The following is a 26775-nucleotide window of genomic DNA, read 5'->3' as shown; positions in this document are numbered from 1 at the left end:
CTCTGAGTTGTTCTTCCTCTCGGTCTCTTCGTGCCAATTCTTTGATGTTAATTTGACAAGTAGGATTACACCCAAATGCACTTCCCACCACTCATCTTAATGAAGCAGCCGTCTTCAGGCGGAAACGGAATCTATATTTGGTGTCTAAAAGGGCTGTGTGGTATGTTAGTGCCACTTATTATATAGGACGAGAGTCTGTCAGGAAGGCAGAGAGACACAGAGGGATGATGAGTGCTAACAGTGTCCTGTAATAATAGTTAGTTGTAATTGAGTTAATCCAACTGGAGCTATAGCGCCTGTTATGATTTAGCCCGGATTAAAAGACATACCAAGGCTAATTGATCTCTGGTATCCATAGCAACATAGTCATATAGGGTCCTGAGAGGGAATACAGCTGCCAACACAAAGCCAAATACACGTGGCCAAAAGTATATGGACTGACAAAAGAAGCTATGCTGATATCTTAACAATACTCGCATGCACAATTGTATTTTCATTGTCATCATGATGTCAGCTTGCACAATAAACACATCACCAAAGACTACTATACTGCATTTTGAATACAGTAACAATGTATTAGATTACATTCTGTCTGTAGGAGCTATTTTGTATAACACATGCCATGCTGTTAACTCTCAGACACTCAGACACAGTCATCGCTGTAAGACAGGGTCCATCAATAAGGATTCTGATAGCCAGTAAAACGTTATGTCATGTCAATAAATAGAAACAGCTATTTGCTTGATTGGGCTTCTGCTCAAAAAGTGGGTGAGCGAGCAATGTTACTATGTCAACTCTGCTCTCCAAGATTACACGAAACCTGTGTTTTTCGTCATGGGAATAGAGCTTGTTTACTTCATCGATGAAATGGCGATCAATCTCAAAACAACATACAAGGCGAAATGCAAAGGAAACTTCAGCGTCGCTCCTAGCTTAGTGTTCGGTCAAGCAAGAAAGAGAGAGAAAGAGCGAGAGAGAAAGAGAGACATTGGATGTGCGCAAAATGGACAGTGTTGCCAATTAGAACAAAAAAGAAATGAACAGTAAGTTTATTAATGGCAGTATGTGGCAGGCTGAGGTAATTGAACAAGTAGTCTCGACCAAGCAATCCGATTGGTCCACAAGGCATTTACAATGTGCTCAAATTTGCATGAGAGCACACCTCCCTCATCACTAAAAGAATTACTCCACCATTTCATAATCACTGTTCTTAAAGACATCATATGATTCTCATACAGTTTCAGGCAGGGGACAAGGGGAATTTTAGAACAGTATCAATGAACATCAATTTCACTACATCGAGAAAAATTCTCGAGAGAGAATACAGCCGACCAAGTGAAAAGTAACAGCCAACTCACTAATAGTACTAAGGAACACAAAATGACATAAACAAACATAAATCACAAATGTTCTGAACAGACGCATTAAAAACACTGCCGAAAAGTGATAACTGTGTGTACGAACATTAAACAGAAAACTTCACTGCAAAAACTACGCAGTTGAGAGCTATGCATGATGGGTAATATAGGCTGATTGGGACCGCAGTGACATTGTTTTTGAAAGGCAAAACGGCATCGAGAAGCAGAATATTTCATTAGATAACAACATTTCAACATTTCTGTGTTTATATTTATAGTGTATTTATTTAGTTCGGGATACCCCACAGTCTCTAGAAAGTATATGCTCATGTTGTCCAGTGGACTCAACAGGGACTAGAAAACGTGTCCATTGCTACGTCGTTACAAAAGTTCAACCTACATGCTGCAGAAGTAAACTGGGTTTCATTACATATAAGATACTACTGATATGACTGTTTTCCAGTGACTGGTCAGATTGTGTGTATTTCCATTACACCTGAACAATAAACATCAATAAACAAAAAACACCTATATGTGCTTGCTTAACATCTTATTCAAAAACTATGGAAGTTTAAACATTGCCAGAACAGCTTCCACTTTTCTGAGAAAAACCTACAAACCTTTTGGAACCTGGCTGCATAGATTTGCAGATGTGTTGCATAGGGTTGGATCAGTCAAGTTCTGCCACACCAAATAAAAATATTCCTCTTTAACTGGGTCCTTTGAAATACAAATGACAACATTTATTGTGACAAATGCCTTAATTGTTTCGTCTCCTTTCTGAACTGATACCCCAATATGGAGAATGATTTCATTTGCCACTGCCGTCCACAATCATTACAAATCATTGGCAAAATAAGAGTGTTTTGATGTGGCACTGCCACAGTTAAAGTTTGGTTGGGTTCAGGCAAAAAAGAACTTAAGAAGGGGTTGGGGAAAGATCACGGTTTGGTTTGACATAACTACTTGGTCAATGTCAGAGAGCGATCGTCATTATGGCTTAAAGAAACCAATTCTGACTGTTGGTACAAATCGGGTTGCAAAGAGCGATGTCCTATGTCAAGGTCAGACATTCTGTCGGCCTATCCAGCCGCATTGGCCTCTTCCCACTGCAGGCTCTGTGCTTCTGTAATAAGGTCACACTATTTTCTCCTCTGATACTTCATATAACTGCTGCAGAGTTTTGTCACTTGAACGTAAACTAATATTTTGGGGTATCTGCTAAAACAGCTAAAACATGAAGATGCTGAAAGAATGACTACATTCCCTAAAGTTTTAGCAGAAAGTTGAAAACATACTATTGTATGCTGTTGCATAAAGATTTCACCTAGTTCAAACCTTGAAAAACAGCCTCAAACCAAAATTACAATAAGTTCTGGGTCAAACTCTGTCTAAAAAGTGTGTTAAGCATGAAATAGTTAACTCAACCCAAGGATCTCTCTCTCTCTCTCACTCACTCGACCTGCTCTACCTGTGATCTATGTCTCTCTGCCTCAGGGGAAACAGAATCATCACTCAGAGGATCCACCCATCCGTCCCTCCATCGCGCCAAGGGGCCCCCCGGGCCACTCCTAACCCCAAAACACTGCTCCCTCCCCGGGATGAAACCTGGCCGCGCGCCCCCTCTCCCCTCCCTGGAGCCTCCGTGGAGCCGCTGGCTTCGACTCGTCTTACAGGGCGTCGATTCAGCCTGAAATCAAACCCTGGTGAGAGAACAGCGGCCCGGACGGACAGACAGATAGATGGATCGACAGAGAGTCAGGTGGATACGTGGGGAGCAGATGAACAGACGCATCCAGGCCAGGTTGGGGGAACAAGAAGACGTCCACAGGGACATGCTGAGATGAATAGAGGCTGGAAGTGTGTCATTTTCCTGCGGGAGGCGGGGAACGTTATTTTGCAACCCTCCCAAACTTGATCAAGCCTGATGCTCATACTGTATTTAACGTCTGACCGAAAACCCTGAAATCTGTTGTGAAACAGAGCTGTGGGAAGGGGAGAGAGTGGAACAGGAGACTCCTCTATTTACCAGCTGTTGTTTCAGCGAACACACACACACACACAGACACACACACACACAGACACACATACACACACAGACACACAATTCCACAGAAACCAAACTTCTCCAGAACAGCACATATGGGAGATAGGAAGGGTGCAAACATACACACATATAACTCAAATATATGCCCATGCTGTGCTTCAAAAAACAAAAAAAAAACAAAAAATAAACAACAAAATAATAGGTACATGCTTATAAATTATTCTCATGTCATTAGCGTATATATTTAATACATATTAGATGTGTTTGAGAATGCGGTCAGTGTTGTGCACGAACTGTAATATCATCCTTTGTCCTAAATTGTAGTGACACACACACACACACACACACACACACACACACACACACACACACACACACACACACACACAAAATCCCCATGCAAGGATCATCTCAAACAATTGGGATTAAAATAACTACTATTATGTGAAACTATGAGGCATAAGAATATAGGATACAACAATAGCTATGTTTTTCATCCTTTTGTAGTTGTCTTGTGTCTCTTAGTGGTCATTTTGAGTCTCTTTGTGGTTATTTTGTGTCTACTTGTCGTCAGTTTGTCTTTGTGGTTGTTTTATGTCTCTTGTTATTCAGTGATTTTTTTGTTTGGTTGCTTTTTGTGGGGGTAAGATAAAAAAAAAGTTGGTTAACTAATGGCGTGTTTGAATTACAATCTGGCCGTCAATATTTATATGTATATATTGTACTGTATATTACTCATATATGTATGGCAGTGAATGATAATATGTATATAATTATGTATGACAATGTACAACAACCGGCTACAAGAGACACCTTATCTTGCAGGATGAACTATGTCACGTTGGTTGATGCATGGACCTGCATCTCCATATAGGCACCTTCATGACAATATTCAAACACGAATGCATCTTTTTGGCAACCACCAACAGTTTCCAGTAACATACATTTTGAAAGCACTCTACAATCAAAACACATCCTGCCACATGAACAGATAATTTACCCTCACAATACTTTCACCTTCAGCTGCACAAAGACAAGCGCAGACTGAAAGTTTTATCACCTTTGTGCCAGTGAAACAAGCTGCAGTGGTCAGCTGTACTGCTATGCTGCCATCAATAGTAGCATTGGGCTTCTTTGAGAAATCAAAACTAATGAGGAGGCTTATTTGTAACGAGATGATGTGTTGTGAAATTCAAACTAGTTCTCCTCTTGACTCATCAAATACCACGGGTTTGTTAGTGGGTATATGTCAAAAAAAAGGTACACTCCTGCGTCAGTTTTGTGTCAGTTAATAAAATAACTCCAATGACTTTTAGTTTCACACAGAAAATGAACAGTGGACTCCCGGGTGAAAGCCTGGAATTTGTTTGGACTTCTTTACTCTTTATACCACAATAGTAGCAGTGGCAATACAAACTACCACCAGTCGGTACATTTAATAGCACCAGAGGGGTGCCTTTGTGCGATCATTGTTGACACCAACGTCTACTGACAACGTAGCTGTATTTGATGAGATGGGTTGTTGCCATTTGCTTCATAGGCGCCTCTGTGCCCCAGTATCTGATGCTGAGATCACTGAAAAAGTGGCGGTATTTGACAAGTTTTTAGCGAGAACAGGCTCCTATTCTATGTATCAGTCAGAAAAAAAACGAGAAAAAGAAATCAAACATTTTGATGTCGCTCAAGATTTTAAACCGTCAGAGTAGAAATATCATTATTTGTAAAATTAATCATCAGCTTTTGTGCCCCTTCTCCAAATATGTACCCATATTCAGGGGGACTCCAGAACCTGAAGCTGAAATACTAACCTGAGAAATAATCTCTGAATTCCCTAACATTTGTTGCAGCACAACTTTTCCTTTTAGTTACCAAGCTTCAGTTTGAACCAAATAGTGAAAGTAATTGTCAACACCTGACTCATGGTTGTAAATCTATTTTAAATCCCAGAATTTGTCTTTCTGTGGTCTTCATCAAAATGTAGCTTTCTCTTTCTTCGACTGTTCTGTGCTACTGTAACCATTTCTTCTCTTCTCTTCCCACTTCTCTCCTCTCTCTATTTCAAGCATCCATCCAGAAAGTTAACATGGAGGGGAAATAAACTTTGAAGCTCAGCGACCTCCAGGCACGAAGGAAAATGAGAGAGAGGGGGAAAGACAGCAAGAAATGCAGGCAGATGAAGAGGGAGTGAGGAAGAGACTTGTTACTGGACTGTTTCCGTGCAACTATCATGTGAATTTTACGCAAACTTGTGAAAAGTCTCAGAAAGTAAAATGTGAATTAGGCGCGCTTCCATCAGCTGAAGTTGAAGTTCATGAAAATAAATCGCTTAGATGGGAGATAGAAAATAGAAACGGATTCAGAGAGGACATTTATTCTCCCTTTTACTAAATCAAGCCCTAAACAACACGTCTGTCTCTCCATCTGTCTCCATAGCTGAAATCTTCCAGCTCTGGCTGCAGTATTGGGTTTCCTGACATTAGCGGCCCCCGTGGCGGCTCCGAGGCTGCTGCTCTTTGAAGCTTCGGTGGTGCTGCTCCGGCTCATTTGGTAACAGGTTGGGAATGGGCCGCTGGCGAAAAATGAGACCCCGGTCGCCTTGGAAACAGGTCCCCCACCCACCTTTACAACGTGGTTTGGAGGGAGCGGACAGTGACATTTAGTTGGTTTCTCACTGAAGAGAGCCAGGGACACATGAAGGGTTAACAGGTAAATAAACAAGATTAAACAGAGAGAGAAACTCTACTGAGAATGTGTCCGCTCTGATGCTTTAACAATGAACGCATGTGTAAGCACTTGTGTGTGTGCATTTGTGTGTGAATTTGGTTGTACATGCTACAACAAATAGTGATTTACTCTCTTTTTTTCACACTCAAACAGTTAATTGTTACATTTTATCAATCTAAAGACTAACTGAAGAGTTCACCACACAGAGGGAAAGTGGAAAAACTGCTCCTGGCTTTAAGTTGGAAAGTCGTCAAGGTGTTCTGTTACTCTCCTCACAAGAAAACCAGCTCAGAATCAGGGCCCCGGGCCCATTTTTGTCCCGAGCTGTAGTTTAAGAAACCTGGTTTTGGACAATTGGTTTCGGTGTAATGAGTTTGTCTTCACGGTGATACCCGGTCATTACTGGGAGTAAAAGGGGCTAAATGTTACACTGTGTTTAACACAACAGGCCTCTGCTAACTGACCAGCCAGCAGCAGCTGTCAGGTTACTGCAGCTGTGAGCCTAAAGGCACAAAGCATCCTGGGAAGTTTAGTAAATATGATTTCTGTAAACAATACAACTCAGTTAAAACATCTATCTTATCAGTCTAATTGGTCATTTATATAAAGGTATAATTACCTGCTTAACTCAAACTGACAACCTGTAATCATCATTTCAAGTGTAGAGACTTATCTGTTTTGATGGTTGAAAATCAAATAAAACCTAATTAGAATAAAATCTGTGGAAAAAACATAAAGAAAATAATGCAGACATTATTTTCTGTGTTTACTGAATAACTTTAAGTCTCTGAAACCTGGATTGTCATAACTTTTCTTGTTCTGCGTTCTGTCGCCTTCAAAAGTGGCAAATTGATTTGCAACTTGGCAAGAAATGCTCCACAAATTGCAGGAGATTATTTGGAAAACTATTTCTAAAGAAAGCTAGGGAAAAATGTACCAAAACTATATTCATTAGAAATTCATTCATTAGATATAAAAAAATTATTTACAGAATTATTCGTTTTTTAAGCATATTGGACAGATTAAGAAATATTTGACCGACTTGAGCCTGTTCTCATTCTGAACTCGTAAAATAGCGTTGTTCTGTCAGTGCTCTTGGTGCAAGTGCACGTCCCCAAAAGGCACCTTTAGTGTGTGATTGGAATTCTGCAGCATGAACACAGCCAGACAGAGCCAATCGCAGTCTTGTATATGCCAGGAGACAGCCGGATGGCACCTGGTGCGTCTGCCCAACATGTGCACGGGTGGCATCACTTCAGAGCATGGCCAGAAGGAACGTGTTGTGTGAGCATGAAACAAGGCAGGATGGCATCAGTTTGAAACGCTGCCGGTTACCACGTAATATAAAGTGATTTAGGACGCCAGGAGGAATGGCGAATGGGTCCCACAAATGATGGACTATGATGCGGGAGTCAGGTCTGTAGTAAGGTTATGAATGTGACGTTTTATTTCTACATCAACATGTCCCTAAACCTAACCACCCGTGCCAGCATGTGCGTTTGTTGACATTCTAGTGTTGGTTGCCTAAACAAAACCACACGCAGCATCACACCACCATGTGCAGTTGTTGACAACACAGAAGAGGCATCCCGGAATGTAAAATGCAGATGCAGAAGGATACCTACAGTGACAACATGTGACGAGGTAGGATGAGAACGTGTTGTTCTTATTCACCCGTTCATGTGCAAAACAGAAACTTTTCTTTATGCTGCATAGGACTTTTGCAGTCTCTTTTTACATTATTTAACATATCAGTACTTAGTGCTCATTTGGTATTATCACATTATCAAGAGCTACAGTATTTTTGATGCACTTGTTATCTTCTAGCAGCTGGTAGTGAAGTACTCTGTGCTTTAGCGTTTGGTGCTTCAGTACTTTGCCCTTTAGTACTTTAAGTAAAATTAAGTTCTTCTGCAGTTTAAGCAGTTAATTATAGCCATACCTAATTATCAGCTGGCTATGTCATCTAGATGGGTAAAATTGTAAGCAGGTTGTGGGCATGATCAGAATTTTTTATTTTTATTCGCAAACAGCTTTTTCTTGCAGTAATCAAGCTGAGAGCAACCTGATGCAAAGTAGTTTACATTTCAGTCTATATGCTTCTTACCGTCTCCCCCACTCTTTATGTATGTCTTTATCATTCATAGTCTCTTCCTCACCTGTTTTACCTCATCCCTGCACATCTCTCCCTCTCTGTCCCCCTCTCTGTGCTGCTGATTAAGAACACAAGCTGTTGTTGTCGCCACTCTTTCTTGATTACCTACCGCTATTTTTTTTTTTTATCCCTTCATCTTCCTCCTCCTCATCTCCATCTCTTTTTGGCCTAGCTGTTCGCTCAACCACACAGCATACGTGTTTGTGTGTGTGTGTGTGTGTGTGTGTGTGTGTGTGTGTGTGTGTGTGTGTGTGTGTGTGTGGTGGTGCATGGCGGCCTAACGAGTTTGATAGCTGTCACCTGATCTCGGTGATGAGGGTTGCTGTAGTAGCGAGAGGAGCAGGAGCGAGAGGAGAGTTAGGTTTCTCCGCTGTAATTAGTTTTCCCAGCCTCTAATTATACCAGACGGAATTACAAGCCTGATTGACTGTCATTTAAGCATTTTAATTCATGGAATTACCCTTTTTCTCTTAAAAAAAAAAAGAGGGAGAGTTGTTGTTTTGACAGGCAGGCGTGTTGGGATGGAATTGACTGAGTGCAGACCATACCCATACATAGTGACAGTTTTGACAGAGGTAAACACACTTTGTCAGAGGGGAGCAAAGAGACACACTGTATTACAGTGAGTTAAAATGAACATCTGAAGGTGGTAAACACACTGACGCAGTAAGAGTGGATTCATGACACTATAGGGTCTAATTTTTGATTGATTGTCACAAAAACTTTTTGAAAAAAATACTGGTCAAAAGGGAAAAAAACTTAAGAGATCTAATTCTTGCCCCTCTCCTCTGCTCTTAACCCTGCAAGCCGTGTTGTTTTAACCCTCATCTTTAATTCATCCCGACCAAGCAGCCTGCACTCAGAGCAGATTAGAGAAGCCGAGAGGCGACACGGAGAGTCATTTGGTTTCTGTTCTGTTTATAATCTTGTTTTTCCTCTTTCCTCATTCAACATGAGAGGTTTCAATAAACCTCTGGACTGTTTCAGCTGCACTTTATTTTGTTTGTTCTACCGTTTACACTATTTATGTTTTATGAACTATTTAGAGTTATTGTAATCAAATAATTTTGTCTCCATCCGTGTGTTTCCATTTTAACTCACTGGCTGTCAAACTGCCTAATCCGTCTCATATTTTCCATAAGGAAGCAATTTCAAAAGTGTCTGCTTGGGTTGGGCACTATGTTAAAACTTTCCAATCCGCCACTGTCAGCCCAGCTGCTGACAATAGTATAAATCCTCCCATGTTATTGCAATACATTCGCACCTCAGAAACAGAGCCTCTGCCAGGTCGACAAGTCAGGAACACAGCCTTAGATTGGAAATTTAAAATAGTGTGTTGGCTTTGTATATTTCAATATAATTTTAAGTCAACTCCATTTTCTTTATATTGTCCAGCAGCATGGTTTGCACATTGAATGTGCTAATTTTTTTGGCAAATGGTACACTGAACACTTCTGTTTGCTACAAATGAATGTTAACATGAGCATTGTTGACTTTTGCCACTGAATGATGCTCACACACCACTTATCCCTACCTGAATCTGAACTTTCCTTTACCCTAAAAGCAGGGCACTCCACATTTTAACAGGCGGGAAACACTATTTGACAGGGAAACAGAAATATAACACAGCACCAGCGTGCAACTGGCAATACACACAGTGCAGCTACCAGTAACTTAACCTTACTGCTGAAACCAGTTCATATAATATTAAAAGTTTTATGGACATATCAGTGCGAATTTCAAAGATAAAAACAAGCCTTAACAACAACCACATTGAAGTTAGGTATCTAACCAATCACTAAGAATATCTGAATGAATGATGGGTCACATGATTTCATTCCATTTGAAATAAAAAAAAACAATATTTTGGGGACCGTGAGCTTAGATGTTATGTTATCTAGTTAATTTTAATCTGTGTGAACTAAACTTTGAACTCCTTTGAAGAGTGAAAGTGCATAACATCACAAACTTCTCTCAAGGGGCTTTATAATCTTTACAGCACAAAACATCCTCTATTCTTAGGCACTCATTTTGAATAAGGAGAATCTCCTCGGGTTCACAGGAGGAAACTTCAGTAAGACAAACTGAGCATGGACCCCTCTCCCAGGATGGACACACGTGTTATAGACGTTGTGTGTTCAGAATGAGCCAACTTAGAAAAATACAGTACTGACTCTGATTTCAGCCACACTCAGGTCTGTTTGTGACTATGTTTTTTGGCAAATGAAGTCACCCTGTGAACGTCTACGTCAAAAAGGTAAAAGGTTTCCACGAGTGACGTCAGCTGATTCTATATCCTCCATCACTGTCTCTGCTCTGTGAAGCTTAATGAAGCTGGAATATTGGCTAATGGACTTTATTCTCGCACTGTACATCTGATATCCAAACAAAACAAACACACACACATTCAAGTCTGTTATTTGATCCCGTACCTCATATCAGGTGTAATTCCTGTCAACACACTGAGATAAATGAGTCGGCACCTTGTTTGTCATCCTGTATTTCTCCACTGAACATTTACATCAGATACTGGAAACTGCCACACAATACAGTTTAATGTCTGTAACCAAACTTTGTTTTGAAATAAGGGCGCCACTTGTTCTTCAACTTTGCAATATGGAGATTTTGCGAGCACTTTTTCTCAATTTTGTGGCCCTTTTACTGCATACATTACTTTTTGTTGAAGGTCACAACAGATTTTTTTTTTATTCTGAAGAAATAAATGAAAAGGTACATTCAGACTTTGCCAAAATATTGATTAGTATGATGTAACTTGTCTTTTTTGTATCACATTTTTTCTAAAAACTATGTTCAGACTTGAACTGATATCTCAAGGCCGTGTTTTGCATTTTCTGAGTTTGGTTGTATACATGTATGTGTGTGTTTTGCATTTGCGTTGCAGCTCATGCTGCTGTAGTGACCTGAGAACTCCCTGATCTCATTAATAATCCGGCTGACTGAACTGAGCATGCTACATAGAGCTCCCACCCCCCCTTTCTCCTTCCTTTCCCCTTATTGTTTCTGTCTTTTCCTCTTCTGTTTTTCTTTTGTTCCTGTTTCTTCTGGTCTATTTCTTCCCTCTCCATCCTCATCATCCCGTCTTTCCCTCTGCTCTTCTTCTCTGCACATTTCTTGCCGTCTCGCTCTCCGTCTGTCCCCTATCTCTTTCTCAGTCTGTCTCTCGTTCACTCTCCCTGCAGACTTCTGCCTCTGATAGAGCAGCAGCCCCTCAACCGATTAACTCTGCAATCCCTTAATAACAATCTCATTCCCCTCTATCCCTCCCTCCCTCCCTCCCTCTGTCTCTCTCTGAAGCCCTCCCAGTTCATTTGACCACTTTATTTCAACCTCCCATTCATGGGGCTCAGATCACACAAGGGGCTGTAATGACAGCACATTTATTAATTAATTGCATGTGTAATTGCTAAAATTAAGTTTTGGAAACTTGGTAATGATGTGAGGAATTACAGGGATGGAAGGAGGGGACGAGCTTTGAAGACAAGCCCCCTGAAGTTCTTTTGGGGGATGGAGGATGTGGGGGTTAGGCGTGGATGGATGGATAGAAAGGGAGAGATAGAAAAAGAAAAGAGGGAGCGGGAGGGGTGGGAGAGGAGTAATCCAGGAGGAGAGCCACACTGTAGGGCTGATCAGAGCCGAGAGTTTTGTCTCTGGGCTAATCTTCTCTTCTGAAGTGGTGTCATGGCCGTCACTCCGCTCTTCCTGTCAGTCCGTCGTTCTGTCCGTCTCGCGGCGGCAAATTCCCCCATTGATTCAGACTGGGCCACTTTAATTAACTTCCTCCCTGAGATAATGGCTAGCTCAGAGGAATCTGCTCGCCGCGAAAAAACTCTGAGAAAAACTTTTCCCTACGTCTCCAGGATGGCTAAGGCGGCCCTCTTCAGCGGCGGCGTAATTTATTTCTTTTTATTGTCAAGACTTTGTCCGAAAAATGAGATTTGAACATGAGGAGTGAATTGTTTATTGTCTGGGGTATTCGGGAGCAGATGTGGGTTCTGGGTCTCTCTGTGCTGAGACGATAGGAACAGGCTCCATTATGTGTTGAGTGTGTAATTTCACTGGATGGACGCTCGGATGGGGAAAAAACGTCCTTGGAGGGATAAATGGTTTATCAGACACGTGAACTGTCGAGAAGAAGAGCGCAGGAGGGACGGAGAGAAGAAGAGAAAGCAGAAGAAAAGAGGTGTCAATCGTGCAGTTTATACTCAGACGTATATTCATACCTTTGAAAGAAGTAAATTGGGAAAAAACAGAGTCCATATGTTTTGCACGCCTTTCCCTTGTTACTTATTTAATGGTAGAACGATGCAGGAGCTGATGGAAGAGGCAGATAACAAAACACGACAATGCCTAAACCATTCACTTGTTGCATGGAGTCAGTTTGAGATAACAGTACATGTTCTCCCCTGTTTTCTCCTTTTCTTGGGCAATTTGTCAGTGGCACTCACAGGAAAATATCCATCTCGTACTCTGAGAGTATGTGAGATTGTCAGAAGTACATGTGTGTGTAGACATTTCTATACAAGTATGGAAAGACTCAAACAGGACTAGCGCCTGTGGTTGTAGCATCATAACTTGAGAAGTGTTGTAGTGTTTTGTCTCGAGACTGGTTTCAGCACCACCTTTTGAAGGTTTCAGTCTTGTCTCAGGTCAGACTGCATTTTTAAGTCTTGTCTCGAGCTAAGACAAAAAAGGGCTTAGGGATTATTTTTCAAGACCAGTCAAGACCACAACTGTGGGAATATCACTAAATTGCCTGTGCAAAAAAAGGAGCGCTGAATAAAGTTTAAGCCAATAACAGCTTCTTAGTGGTTGTTTGTATTGATAAATGATACATGATAAACCAACACATCCTCTTCCCAAGCCATCAGATATGGGCTCTTGGTCAGTGCTGCTCATGTCTATGTATGACGTGCTTGGAATCCTCCAGCATTTAGTGCTGATGTCCCGGGACATTTTATAATTGATTTTGAATCATCATCATCACTTGAATTATGATTTAAATAAACAACAAAGTGGGCAAAGCTTGAGATATGAAAGCGTAACCTGCTGCAGTCTGTAAATGAAAAGGGTTAAACCCTTCAACTGTGCCTGTCCCTTCTGAACTACAGATTACATTACAGTGCACTACATGAAAATTTCTCAGCTGAGTCACACTACAGTCACTGAGAAAAGAATTTTGTTGCGGTAGAAGAATTGTAGATAAAGAGAAGTATTGCAGTGTCCATCCTATAATCTCTTAGAATCTGTAGAAACTCAAGACTACTCCTGGGATGATTTTCCAGATTAGAGTATCCATCCTAAAGTTTTACTTCCACCAATTTAGCATAGCACTCCACTGTAGAACTTAAGAGTGGACAGTTTACAAAAAAAATTAAAAAAAACTCAAAATCAGTGCAGCAGAATCATTTTTATTCCATACATTCTTCAAAACCAGGTGCCTAGATTACCCACAATGCATCTCAACTGCTAAAAGTGGGGATAGTGATTTGGGCGGGGAGGTGAGCAGCTAAGACATAAACACTTCATTTTAACTACTAACCCCACAGATTTGTTTCATTTTCAAACTTCTGGTCTTAACCCCCAACTGATGCTCCAGTGACATCACTTACGGCAATCTGTCAGATTTCACACAACTCACTCCACAAAATACTTTGTGACTTTCCTCACATACTGTATGTACTTCCCAACCCCTGTAAACAGACATGAATGTGTAAAGTTAATGAAGTTTCCTTTTATTTATAAACAAAACATTTGTGTTCTTCTTCACTATAATGTAACTTGTTCATTTTTACTTCCTTGTTTTAAACGAGCTGCTTTCACACAGGTAGATCTACATACCCTGAAGCTGCTCTCATCAATACCTCTAATATGGCAACAAATATCTATTTACTACGTAAAGATATAATGGGGTAATGGCATCTAGAGCCGGGAGTGAGGTCAAGCTACCTTGTGTGTGTTGCAGTCTGAACTTCTTTGTACTTTGTAGTGGTAGCTGGTCCACCCATTTATGCATGTTAATGCTCGAGTCCTTGTGTGTGTATCCTGTTGGCTAGCTAATCGCCGCGACTCTGCACTGTTTTCATACTACAATTACAGCTAATATCAAGACAGCGTTGACGCGGACACATAGCACCCACCACTTGGTGCCCCTCAATAAACAATGTTAGCTTTGTTAGCGCTGTTGCAATTGTTAAAACTGTATTTGCTATTAACACTACTAGGTGCTAACCACCCGCTCAGCCACCTCCATCAGGGCTTCCAACACATTCATTTATTTGGGTTGGCCCACCACATTTAAAATATCTGCCACCATGTACTGATGTGACATTTTTGAAGCTGGGCTGTACATTAGTTAGTCAGTTATGGTCAGTTATGCATTGCACCTGACTCTCCAGAGTGCAGAGTGTACTCCAGGCACAGATGGAGCAGCAGAAAGCCAAGCGAAATTTAAAGTGAAACTCAATCGCTAATTTCACAGGGTCTAAAAGTTTGCATTCATCTGCCTCTGCAGCAGCTGCTCCTCTCATGCAGCGATCTGATTTGATCAGCTCTAATCAAAATGACTTATCAATTATCCAACCTGCGACTCAACTTCACAAACTGCTGCTGAGGAAAAAAAAAACTCATAAAGTCCGCCTGTACTGCTATCTTGGACATGCAAATGTATAGGTAGGGGACACAGAATGATAAAAAAAAGAGACACACACACAATTAAAAAATGGGAAGTATCCTGACATCAGCCCCCACCCACCTGCCATAGATATGCTCTGAACATCATATAAAGCTCCTATATCCATATCAACATGTTTGCACCTTTGTGCATTGCCAGTAAGTGGCCAAAAAATATGAATGAATGCATATATCTATATCTATATCTATATATATATATATATATATATATATATATGTATAATGTTATATGTCTGTATCCATGTTTCTAGTTTGTTGCCTAAATTGTCCAGCAGGCCATGAAACGACCTTTGAGGCAGACAGGTCTATATGAGGTTAATGATAGCCACTCAGTGTCGTTTTACTGGTGAGAGCAGGACTAAAAGGTCTGCAAGTCCAAAACGACTGAACATCTCCTCATCTCCTCCACCTGTCTGCTTCCACTGAGAGGCACAAAGAGGGGGCAGCTAATCCATGTTGGTGTGGAGGGAGGAGGGGGGCATAAACCCAGCCAGCCAGCCAGCCAGCCACTCCGATGTGAGGGCTTGTGATAGCGGAGACACTTGATCACATTTATCTGCAGTTTACACCTTCCTGTCTTGATCTCTGAGCTATACAGGGGATCGCCTTTCCTACTCAAAGAAAGAAAGCAAGCAAGCAAGCGAGGGCCAGGGGGTGGGAGGTGGAGGGGAGGATGGATGGAGGCAGAGAAAAGAGGCCAGGGCCCTCTGTGTGAATGCTGGTTGGGACTGTAAAGCGAGCTGAGCGATGACAGCTAAATGCGCTAATTTTCTACTGGGACCCTGCCTTTGTCTCACAGGGAGGGCTCAGCCACAGAGCTGTGACATCGAGGGACCCATGGACTTTTTTTTTTTTTTTTTAAGATCTCAGTGATCCAGTTGCAAGTTTGGTGACCAAATTTTAGTGCTAAACATTTGCTGTCTAGATGAAGCCACTGCCTGACAAGGGTCAAAAACCACATCCAGCCATTCGTGCAGCCATCAGATTATGAAATCATCTGAAAATGTTGCAGATTTCTGAATGTAAAATGAGCACTTAATAATCATTCCAACACCATCCTAACATGCGAGTATAAAAAGCAGTTTTGAGCGAATTGTGAAACTAAAATCTCATGAAAGGATCATAAGTTGATTTAATTGTGTCTTGACTGTGTGTGAGAGTCAATGTATTATGTGTGTATAAAGTTAAAAATGTGATTACAGACCTTAAAAGTAAAACATGAAAGTGTTTTTATTTTCTTCTGTCCTTGATAAATGAGCTAAGAAAAAAAGCTATTTAAATTCAAAAAGTTATCATGTTTTGATTTGTTTGTTACTCGTTTTTTTGTTGTTTTTTTTCTCATGTGAACTGTGTGATCTGACCATGATCTGTCTGCAAAACAGTGACTCCTTCAAGCCCATTAGAGGGTATGTTTTGTGACTTAAGTAAAAGATAAACTAACTTTATGAAATGAATATAATGAATAAATCTCTTGAGAGTGACAGTATTGTGGTTAATTGTGGTTAGTGTTTTTAAAACCATTTCCCTGCCCTAATGATGCCCTTATCTTTAATTGCAAACTCAAAAACAGTGAATGCAATATGAATACATTTGTTTTATTTTTGTGGAATAATTAACAACTCGTAGAAAATACAAATTTGAATAAGCTGACCAAAACTATTGAAAAATACCCACACTTAACTATGAATAAATCATTTTAGTTTAGTGACACCATTGAATGGAAGTTAACAAACCACTAAAAAATGGATTCATGTTGTCCACAAAAGCTGAACCTAAAGTTAAGTATCACTTAATGAAGACAATAAATGATCACAACAGTTCAGTGAGACAACACTAAACTATACTGATGCATACAGACTTGTCTGGAGCAGCTGACTTTATGCTGAGCTCTGCTGCAGAATAAGAGATCGCGAACCTTTATTGGTAAATATATTCTTTGAAAAACATTTTGTTGATGAGCAAAATACATGTTTCCCCACTTTCTTTTTGTTTTTCTTGTAAGAAAAAATACAAAAAACAACCTCGAGAAAGACAAGAATATTGAATACAAGCTAGTTAAAGAAACGAGTGAATAAAAAGGTCGAGATGATGTTTGTTGTGTGTTGTGTTGATCTGATGTTGGTGTATGCAGGTGTGTGTGTGTGTGTGTGTGTGTGCGCACGTCTCTGTGTGTGTGTATTCTAAACAGCAGTGGCGGCTAAAGTACCTAAAAGCCATACTTGAGTAAAGTATAGTAAGTATATATCTTAACTGAAAATGACTTTGGTAAGAAATAAAGTCATCCACTGGAATATTGCTAAAGTAAATGTCTTAAAGTATCTAATGTTTACTGGACTTAAGTATCAAAGGTAATTGTAATATATCAAATGCACTTAAGTATTACAAGTACAAGTTATTGCTGATAGAAACAAAAGCAAGCAGTCAGAATTCTGAGCATTATGAAATTAATTTCTTAACATGTGCGCCACCTTAAAAATAGAGCACTTAACATTACACTTGAAGGAAAACTAGTTCCTTTTTCACCACCTAAAGGATTTCAAGAAAAATCCAGTTTTTCTTTCTTGCCATTTCCTTCCTGTATTCATGTCTTCCTTCCTCCCTTTCTCAGTCCCTTGCCTGTTTTGTGGTGAATTACCAAAATGCTTAAAGGGAAATGCATTGGAGTAGACGTATGCATTTTATTTTTGTAGTGGAGTAAAAGTCAAAGTTGGGGTGCCTGGTGGTGCCAGTCTCAGTGGATAGGGCGGCGCCCCATATACAGAGGTTGTATCCTCACTGCAGTGGCCGCGGGTTCGATCCCCCCCGTTTCACGCTTAAACTGTCCTGCCCATTACAGGCAATAAAAGCCCAAAAATTAATCTTAAAAAAAAAAAAGTCAGAGTTCACAGAAATGTAAAAACTCATGTAAAGTACATACAATCCCAAAAAATATTTAAGTACTGTTAGGAAGTATTATATTGTTATACTACTGCTTAAGTCAGTCCAGGGTGAAGTCTACAGTGTGAGTGGATGGAAAAAATGAAACTGGACAACTCCCTTTGAGTATGAAAATAGATGAGTCCACATCAACTGCTGTAAATATCACTGCCCTCATACTTCCTTGCATCCTTCATGACAGCTTAGATACAGCCAATAGATGGCACGAAAGAGAGGAGTCAAACGTTTCACACAACAACAAACTAGGCAACGGTGGAGGAGGCCGTTACATGGCAGTGGTGGGTGAGACTGAATATATCGCACGACATGGACGGAGAATTATTTTCACGATTTTACTGATTTGTTCCGTTCTGCAATTTTTTTAGATGCCTTTGTCTTCTCCTGTGGTTTTGTCTTGCTTGAAATACGCTATTCTGCACACACACTTTCTAATGGTAGTCCTCCATTTTGTCTGTATCCATAAGCTTTAACAAAACGTGAACAAATAGAGCCGAAACAAATGCATAAGAACAAAAGGCTCCACCCATGTCCATATGAACATTAAACATAACGACGAGCATATATGAACCCTGAGTCTTTTTCTGATGTGTTCCCTAAGTTACAGTCTTCTGGCACAGTGACCCTGAGGCAGCAACAAACACAAACTGACACGTGTAAGTGTCTCCTGATTTGATGGACACATTTTGGTAACTACTACTCATTGATAAGGTCAGTGAAAGATGGCCCTCATGGTTAAGTGGCCCTCATGTTCATGGGCAAAAGGCCCCTCTGCTTCTCCTACACGGCAGCGAGATACACAGACTTTGTGGTGGTTGTGCATCTTTTTTGTAGATGTTTTGTGTTTCTTTGAGGTAATCCTGTGTCTTTTTGGTGGTTTTGTCCCTTTTTGTAATAACATGGTCAGTTTGTGTAAAACTATGTCTGATTAATTTTGCAGGTGAAGGCAAAGGAGCCCCCTGACACTCCGGGCCCTTGGGTCTGCACCTGGAAGGCCCATTCAGTAATCCATCCATGTTCATGTTGACTGCTGGTAAGAAGGGGTGCAAACTTGAGTCTCTGGTGTAGAAGTCAGGACTTAAATTGGATTTTTTAAATAAAAAATGTCTGTATTGAAAGTAGGAGGAAAATAAAGTGGGATAAAGTGGAATATGTAATGAAGAATTAACTTTTGAGATCATGGATGCAAACGCAGAGTGACTCTCATCAGACTGCAGTGAGGTTAGCGTGCATACACACACACAAACACACGCACACATACACACTCCAGCATGAAAGCTCTACAATGTAAAGGAGCAATAAACAGTGATAATCCCCCAGGATTCTTCATGGGAACAGTCTCCTGTTGTTTGGTTGTAATTATCCTTTAATATGGACTCTGATGTCGTCTCTGCTTTCGCCTGCACTGTCTCACACACACAAACACACACACACACACACACACACACACACACACACACACACACACACACACACAGAGTACTGTACGTCCACAGTTTCTTTCTTGTGCGCACACGCACACACATACACACAACCATACACACAGCGTTGCTCTGTGCATCATTACACTCACTGTATTGCCTTACACAGGTAGAAACCTGAAGACTGTGTTAAGCTGTTTAAGACTCTTTTAGCTTCATTAAGACAGACAGAGCTCAGTCAGACAAAGTAGCTTTCACTGAGGCCCACAGTCTGCAGCATTCAGTCATGGATAATTTAACACAGACCAAATGTCAAGTGATTTTCAACTTTTACTTTGATTCTAATCCACCCTTTTCCTCCTCTGATAACTTCTATTCTATTCTATTCTATTCTATTCTATTCTATTCTATTCTATTCTACAGTCTCAACACAAATGTGCTGACTGAGAAATGTTCTCTTGTCTGGCAGCCAACGTCAATCATCTCGCCTGTTTGTGGAAATCACACCTGAGCCAAAAAGCGCTCTGCAAGTGGTTTCACATGTCTCTATTCCGCCCGAGGAGAGCCTGATTTAACTTCAGAAGCTGCTCGGAGAAGCATCAGAAATTAAAAGTGAGGGGAAATGATCTGACAGGAATACTCCTCGTGACGAGACAGAAGTTGGTATTTTCTGTTGGTGCGGTCGCTTTAATGTGGTTTCACAAGCACCAGGAGATGAAAGCGGGTTCAGAGTCATCTTAAAAATATGAATTTCACGATCTCAGCATAAAATTTCCCATATTGCTCAAGCCAGAATGCTTCCATGGCCTCATGCTATTATTCCATATTTTATATTTTGCTTCCTTATGCGCTATTATTCCTTCCTTAGCCTTATTTTCAGTCATGTTTCCGCAACGGTTGCACACTGTAGTGAAACGTAAAAAAAGACAACACTGACACATAATCTACTTCTTGTAAAATTATCCATTGATAACAGCTGTTATTATATTCTGTACTCCTAAAAGAATCATCAAATTCCCCAACTTCCTGGAAAAACATCTGAACCAGATTTTCATAAAATTCAAAACCCAGATGACCAGGTTTTTAATATGTATGCTGATGGGAGTGATAACTGCTGCTTTAGCTATTGAGAAAAAATAAAGAAATAACATTTAAATAATGTACTTCTGCAAGACTGGCACTGTTAAAGCTCTGTTGTGATGGTAGGATGCCACCAGGGGGCACTGCAACTTCATGGCCCTGCACCGGAGCAGGGGCTAATGGAAAGAGTGTAGTGAGAGTTTGTGACAAAGAGAGAAAGTGTGACAGAGAGAAAGACATGGGAAAAGTAGTTGGGAGGACAGAAATGTTGGGAAAGTGATATAAATAAAGACGTGATAGACAGAACGAGAGAGGGAGATAGATGAGGAGGTGACAGAGAGGGTTGTGGAGTGAATCAAGTCTGTTGAGTTGATTAGAAGAGCTTTGTGTAAAGACAAAACTTCAGTCTCTCAGTTTTAATAGAGGGGCACTCTCTGTTGCCGAAACTCTTTTTGCTTCATGTGACCTCAAACCTAGTCTGACACTTTTCAGGTAATAAGCGTCACACCACCATTAAACCTGTTTCAGCACCCAGAGTGAGAAAAAAGTAGTTTAGGTTGAGAAAGTTGTTTTTGGTTCCCTCAGATTTTATCAGTTTTGTTTGAGTTTTACTTCATATATGACCAAAAAAAAACCAGATTTGTATGGACTCAATGATTTCCATTTGTTGCAAATGGGATAAAGTCTGTCCTTGTCTTGACTCAAACTTGATCTGTAAGTGGTCAGCTCCGACTTTTCAGACTTTCAGTGTTCAACATCTCATTTACGTAAAACTGCTTACAGCAGCACCATTAACTTACAATGGGCCAAACAGCACAATGACCTGAAAAAGCCAGAATGCCGATATTACAACCAAACAGTGTGAGAGGTCAGGGGTCAGGGCCACAGAGCCCAGACAACAAACGTCAACACTTACCTGTAGGACAAGAATGTATGACTAAAAAAATGTAAAGAAGTGACGATGAAAGTTAGAGGTAAGAGGGAGTTTAAGGAAGCATTGAAGTCGGACAGCCCTGTGCCCAGATAAAGCTTAAAATGAACGACGTATTACAGTTTTAGTCTTTATGACTACTCTAGTCGTAATTTCCAAGATGATAAAAAAAGAAATTGGCCTAAAAATTTAAAACAGAAAGTCTGTATTACAAACTGAAGTGTACGATTTGAAAAAGGATAGATTTCGGAGCTAGCTGGCCCCAAGTAAAACCTATAGAGCTGCATCATGGGAAATGTAGGATTTACTTTTTTTTTTGGACGCTCACCTATACAACACATGGATGGATTACTGAATGGGCCTACTAAGCCCAAAGTGCCAGGGGGACCCCTGGACTTCACGTACTGACCAGGATTTCTGATCAGATTTCCACAAAGACACACAAAATGACAAAAAAAGATAGAATATGACCACAAAAAGATGCATAAGCATGAAAATAAATGCTAAACTAACCCAAAATCGGTATGTCTTTCTCTTATGTTGGAGAGGTGGTAGGGCCCTTTGCGGATCTTAGCCCAGGGGCCCATTGTCTCATTATACTCCAAGTATACCACAATGAAAGTCAAGAAATCTACTATATCACAGGAGCACCACTTTAAGTTATGTAAAGCTGAATAAAGACAACCTAGTGTACGGTAGTTGGCTAAATTTTGCCAAGAACATAACATTACATAAAAAATGTTCTTGTTTTTTTACAAGAGCATGTTATATTGTTAGGTAATACACCATAACCCAAACTGCAACGCAACAATAAAATAACTCTTTAAAATTCTAAAACCAGTTATTTTTCACAATATTTCACCATGGAGGATGAGAAAAAAAGCAAGGAGTTGAAGGAAAGACTGAAAGAAGGAAGGAAAAATAAAGATACACAAAGCGGAACAGAGACAGAGTAAGAGAACGAGTCAAAAGCCTGGAAGTGAGCTCTTGTATGTATGTGTGTATGGCTGTGTGTGTGTGTGTGTGTGTGTGTGTGTGTGTGTGTGTGTGTGTGTGTGTGTGTGTGTGCGTGTGTCTGCACGTGCGTGTGTGTTTGTGTGTGTGTCCAGGGGTCCTAGAAATGGGAAAAAAACATCTGTGACCACAGTGATGTCATTGAGAAGGGTAGCAAGAGACGAGCAATTAACCATCTCTCTCTCTCTCTCTCTCTCTCACACACACACACACACACACACACACACACACACAGGAGAGCGGTGTGGGACAAAACAGAGCTGTAAAAACAGGGCCAGCTTGCGGCCAGTCAGTCCGTTACCCATAATGCCTCGGGTCTGGATGGTTGTCACTAGGTTCCGGTCGGCGTGGCAACAAAGCTTATTAATCTGCTGATGGAGGGCCAGCTGCAGAGGTGGCAGACACACACACACACACACACACTAAGACACGCAAACACACATGTGTGCACAAACTAACACGCGCAGGCACACATTCACATCAACACACACACGCATCCAAAATAAACACAAGTGACTAATTCTTGTGATTCAGTTTTAGCACTCACACACACACAACTTCTCTGACACAAACACGCACACACATTCTTCCACTCTTGCTCACCTCTGCATCACTGTTGGTTTTGAGTCAAACCTCTGAAGGTCAACACTCAGTGTGACACTTAATCATTTCTCCACACACACACACACACACACACACACACACACACACACACTATCACAACATCACTCGCTCACCTTTCCTTTTTCTTTTTTTTTTTACTACTCAACATTTCTGATTGGTTTTACAAACACAGAGAGAAAGAGAGTTTGAAAGTGTGTGTGTGTGTGTGTGTGTGTGTGTGTGTGTGTGTGTCTACTTGTGTGTGTTTTGCAGTGTGTGTTTCTTAGTTTTTCTCCAACTTTAATGCTGTTCCCCCAGCATATCCTTGCTGGTTGCCTAGAGACAGGGATTTGAGCGAGGCCCCTTGGTTCATTCCCACACAGTCCTCTGGTCCGTGTGTGTGTGTGTGTGTGTGTGTGTGTGTGTGTGTGTGTGTGTGTGTGTGTGTGTGTGTGCATACGCATGTTAAAAGGATATTTCTCTCCTTTGCCTTTTGATTCATTCTCAGTGTGAAGCACCTCCCTGTGGAGACAGTATGGGTGGGCAAGAGAGGAGGAGAGGTGGAAGAGGAGGAGGTAAAGAGGAAGAAGAGAGGGAAAGAGGAGAAGAGGAAAGAAGTGTCAAGAAAGCAGGAGGCTAAGTAAGGCAGGATGGAAGGAGTGAAAGAAGGAGAGGAGCTGGGCAGTATGTCGTATGAAGGGAGGAGAGGAGGAGGGAAGGAGAGCTGCTGGTCACACATCAAGGCCTGGAAACAAAGAAGCCAAGAACTCTCCCTCCTCTCCTTCCTCCATCCCTCCATCCCCACAAACACAAGTTTCTCTTCTCACAGGAAGAGAGTGAGTCCAATGCTTCAAGCGCCTGACAGAGAGAGGAGGGAGGGGGTACAAAACGTGTGCATGGTCTGTTTTGTTTCTAGCTTCTCTGTTGGTGTGAATGCAGGATGATATTCGCTGACTTTATAAAAGGTCTCCCATCTACAGTACAATGCCTTTTTTTGACCTTCAAGTACCAACCTTGATCTGTACAGTGCTCAACTGCTGAAAACTGACTTTTTCCTTCAAACTTCAGTATAGCTATCAGCAGCGGAGGAAGGGTTCACTTGAAATCAGCGAAAGCTGCTCTGTTCAGATTTGTATCATACTGGGTGCTTCAAAAGTCATAAATGGCCAAAATTAAGCTGTCAGAGACATGCAACTTCATTTTACAATGAAGTAAAATCATTTTTTGTATTTTTGTGGTGTTAACACTCATGGGAAAATAAAATGCACAAAAGTCCACTTAAGCTTTTTATGTTCGTTTTGAAAAATTGGACACACTTTACAGTTAGGGATGCACTAAATATGATTTTTTTGCCAATAACCAATATGCCAATATACAGTATAACTACTCCTTTAGCCGACAACCGATACCGATATTGATATATCCACTTTTTATCCCCTCACCTAATATCAGTGATTATCAACTCTCCTCTGTAGTGGAATTAAAGTCATATTATGCAATCTCTTATTGTGATGGCCCACCGACAGATAGACTGATAACTTATTGTTTTGTTTTGTACACGTCCCCTTGTCCATAAAAAAATATCAGTTTGTCATATCAGCAGAAATCAGCATTTTGACTAATTCCGATATTTAATTTTAAAGCCAATTTCTGCCAATACTCATGATATGCCAATATGATCGCACATCCCTATTTACAATAATACAGCCCATGAGTTCTAGTGTAATTTTTCTTCTTAGATCTTACTGGTTCTTAAATCTAGACATAGTAGGAAAAAAAACAAGACTATGGGGAATGAGGTAATGATAATTTAGATGAAAAGGAGAAATTGACTGGGAAACAAAACTGAGGTCTATGAAAAAGGGTGTTATGGGTTTCCCATCTAATTCCTTTTCAAAATGTATGGCATACTGAGGAGTTATTACAGCAATACATTAAAGCTACAGCTGATAACTTTCATGAAAATAATTATATTTGCTGAAACTATCATTATGTTCTTGTTGGGAAATACAATCATGTCCCAAACACCGAAATCATGACAGACAAGTCTCTAACACAGCTGTTATTCATGTCATGGCATGAACTGCAGTCAAATTGTCAAACTAGGCAGCGCTGATCAAATATGGAAGAAAAAAAAATCTGTTACTGCATTCCATATTTCTCACCTCAAATGTTTTCAGAGACATATTTTAGTGTACTGTTTAGCTGCAAAATGAGAAAGTTGCTCCGGCCTTCATGTTGGATACAGTCACCAACATGGTGGTGCTTGGACTAGAGAACCAAGCACTGCCCACAAGCTGGGCCAACATTTTTAATTTTATAGCCAAATAATACACTAAAATATGTATGAAAAAAATGAAGAGGCCCCATGTGTGCATTACAGTTCATGACCTTTTTTTTTGTTGAGACACACCTGTCTTACCCTCTGCTAACGAGCATGTGATGATTTAAATGGAACAGCTGATTGTAATAAACTCTAAAAGCAAATCTAATGAAGCGATATGCAAAATGCGTAGTTCTTTCCTTCCTTTGTTTTTAATGTTAACTACTAATATTAATTATTATTATATTGTTATTATTATTAATAATTATGGTGTGTACTGGCATTTGAATTTCCTCGATGTCTCTGAAAACATTTGAGGCAAGAAATAGGAAATATAGTAACAATCTTCATTCATATTAGATCATATTAGCTCCCTAGTGACTGACATGATTGACAGCTGACTGGTGGTTTTTGCTGCGCTGCGGTCAATTCTAGCAAGTGCCTTTAGAAGCAGTGGGAAGAGGAGGAAGAGCATGTTTTTTTTTTCATAAACTATCCGTCTCCTGTTCTTCTCAAAGAAAAATTAGTTTCAGCAAATATGACAAAATGTTATTTTCATAAAGTTACCAGTAAGAGTTTCCCCTCTGATTCCCTTTCATATATAAAAGTATAGCAAGCCTACACTGGCACAGATAACACATTAATGTCAAATTGGCAGAAAAGTAGCAAGCTTTATAAGTTTAAATTCAGTCTGTGGTTGTGTACTTCTGACTGCACCTTTGAACAAGTGAGAGATATAGGGTTATTGTCTTAAATACCCTTTTTTATTTGCTGTGATTGAGTCAACAGGGGATTTAATGTAATATTAATGATTTCAAACGTATGTGTGATTAATGAACACCTCATTCCAAAACCATGGGCATTAATATGCTGCAAAACAGCATCCACAAAAGCATGAGGCTGAACACTGATGTTTAGTGATGAGGCTCACAATCTGTTTTCCTATTCATCCCAAAAGCTTGTAATGGTCAGAGCTCTTCACAGGTCAGTCAAGTTCCTCTACACCAAACTAAAAACCATTTCTGTATAGACCTGGCTTTGTGCTCAGGGGCATGTCAAAGTTGGAGTTGGACACACCCTATTGTTAAAAAATATTAGTTAGTTCATTAAGAACTAACTTGAACAAAATCAGCCAGCCCAAGCCATGAAAAGCAGCTCCAGATCAAAAGTCCACAAATGAATGCAAATCACTTTTCAACAAACTTTTGGTCACATAGTGTATTTTCTCAGTTCTAGTGCGATTATTTATTAATTTGCTGTAAAACTACAATCACTGTTATAAATTTAGTGTTGGCTCAGAATCGTGTTGCAGTGATAATACAAATTTTGCAAATAATGAGAAACATGGCAAATTACTACTTCAGTGTCACTAATAACAGTTATTACCAATCAAAAAGTAAGTTGGCGTCTTTGTGGTGTCATCACCTCTTGGAGAATGAAGTTGAATTGTCCAAAAATTGCATCCCACCTCTGT

The 26775-nt window shown here is 40.4% G+C and overlaps 1 long non-coding RNA gene across 2 annotated transcripts in view; it reads right to left on the bottom strand.

The window, feature by feature from the left end:
* Positions 1–11712: 11712 nt before the first annotated feature.
* LOC148189530 (uncharacterized) overlaps positions 11713–26775 on the bottom strand; it is an 87095-nt gene continuing 72032 nt past the window's right edge. For both annotated transcript variants that reach the window (XR_015776520.1, XR_015776521.1), the window contains one exon: positions 11713–12426. This is a non-coding gene — a long non-coding RNA (uncharacterized LOC148189530). The remainder of the gene's footprint in view (positions 12427–26775) is intronic.

Source organism: Plectropomus leopardus, chromosome 5, assembly GCF_026936395.1.
Source record: "Plectropomus leopardus strain MGB_pleo_1.0 chromosome 5, ASM2693639v1, whole genome shotgun sequence".
NCBI lineage: Eukaryota > Metazoa > Chordata > Actinopteri > Perciformes > Serranidae > Plectropomus > Plectropomus leopardus.
The sequence above is the reverse complement of the archived record's forward strand: the minus strand, read 5'-3'. Positions and strand labels throughout refer to the sequence as shown.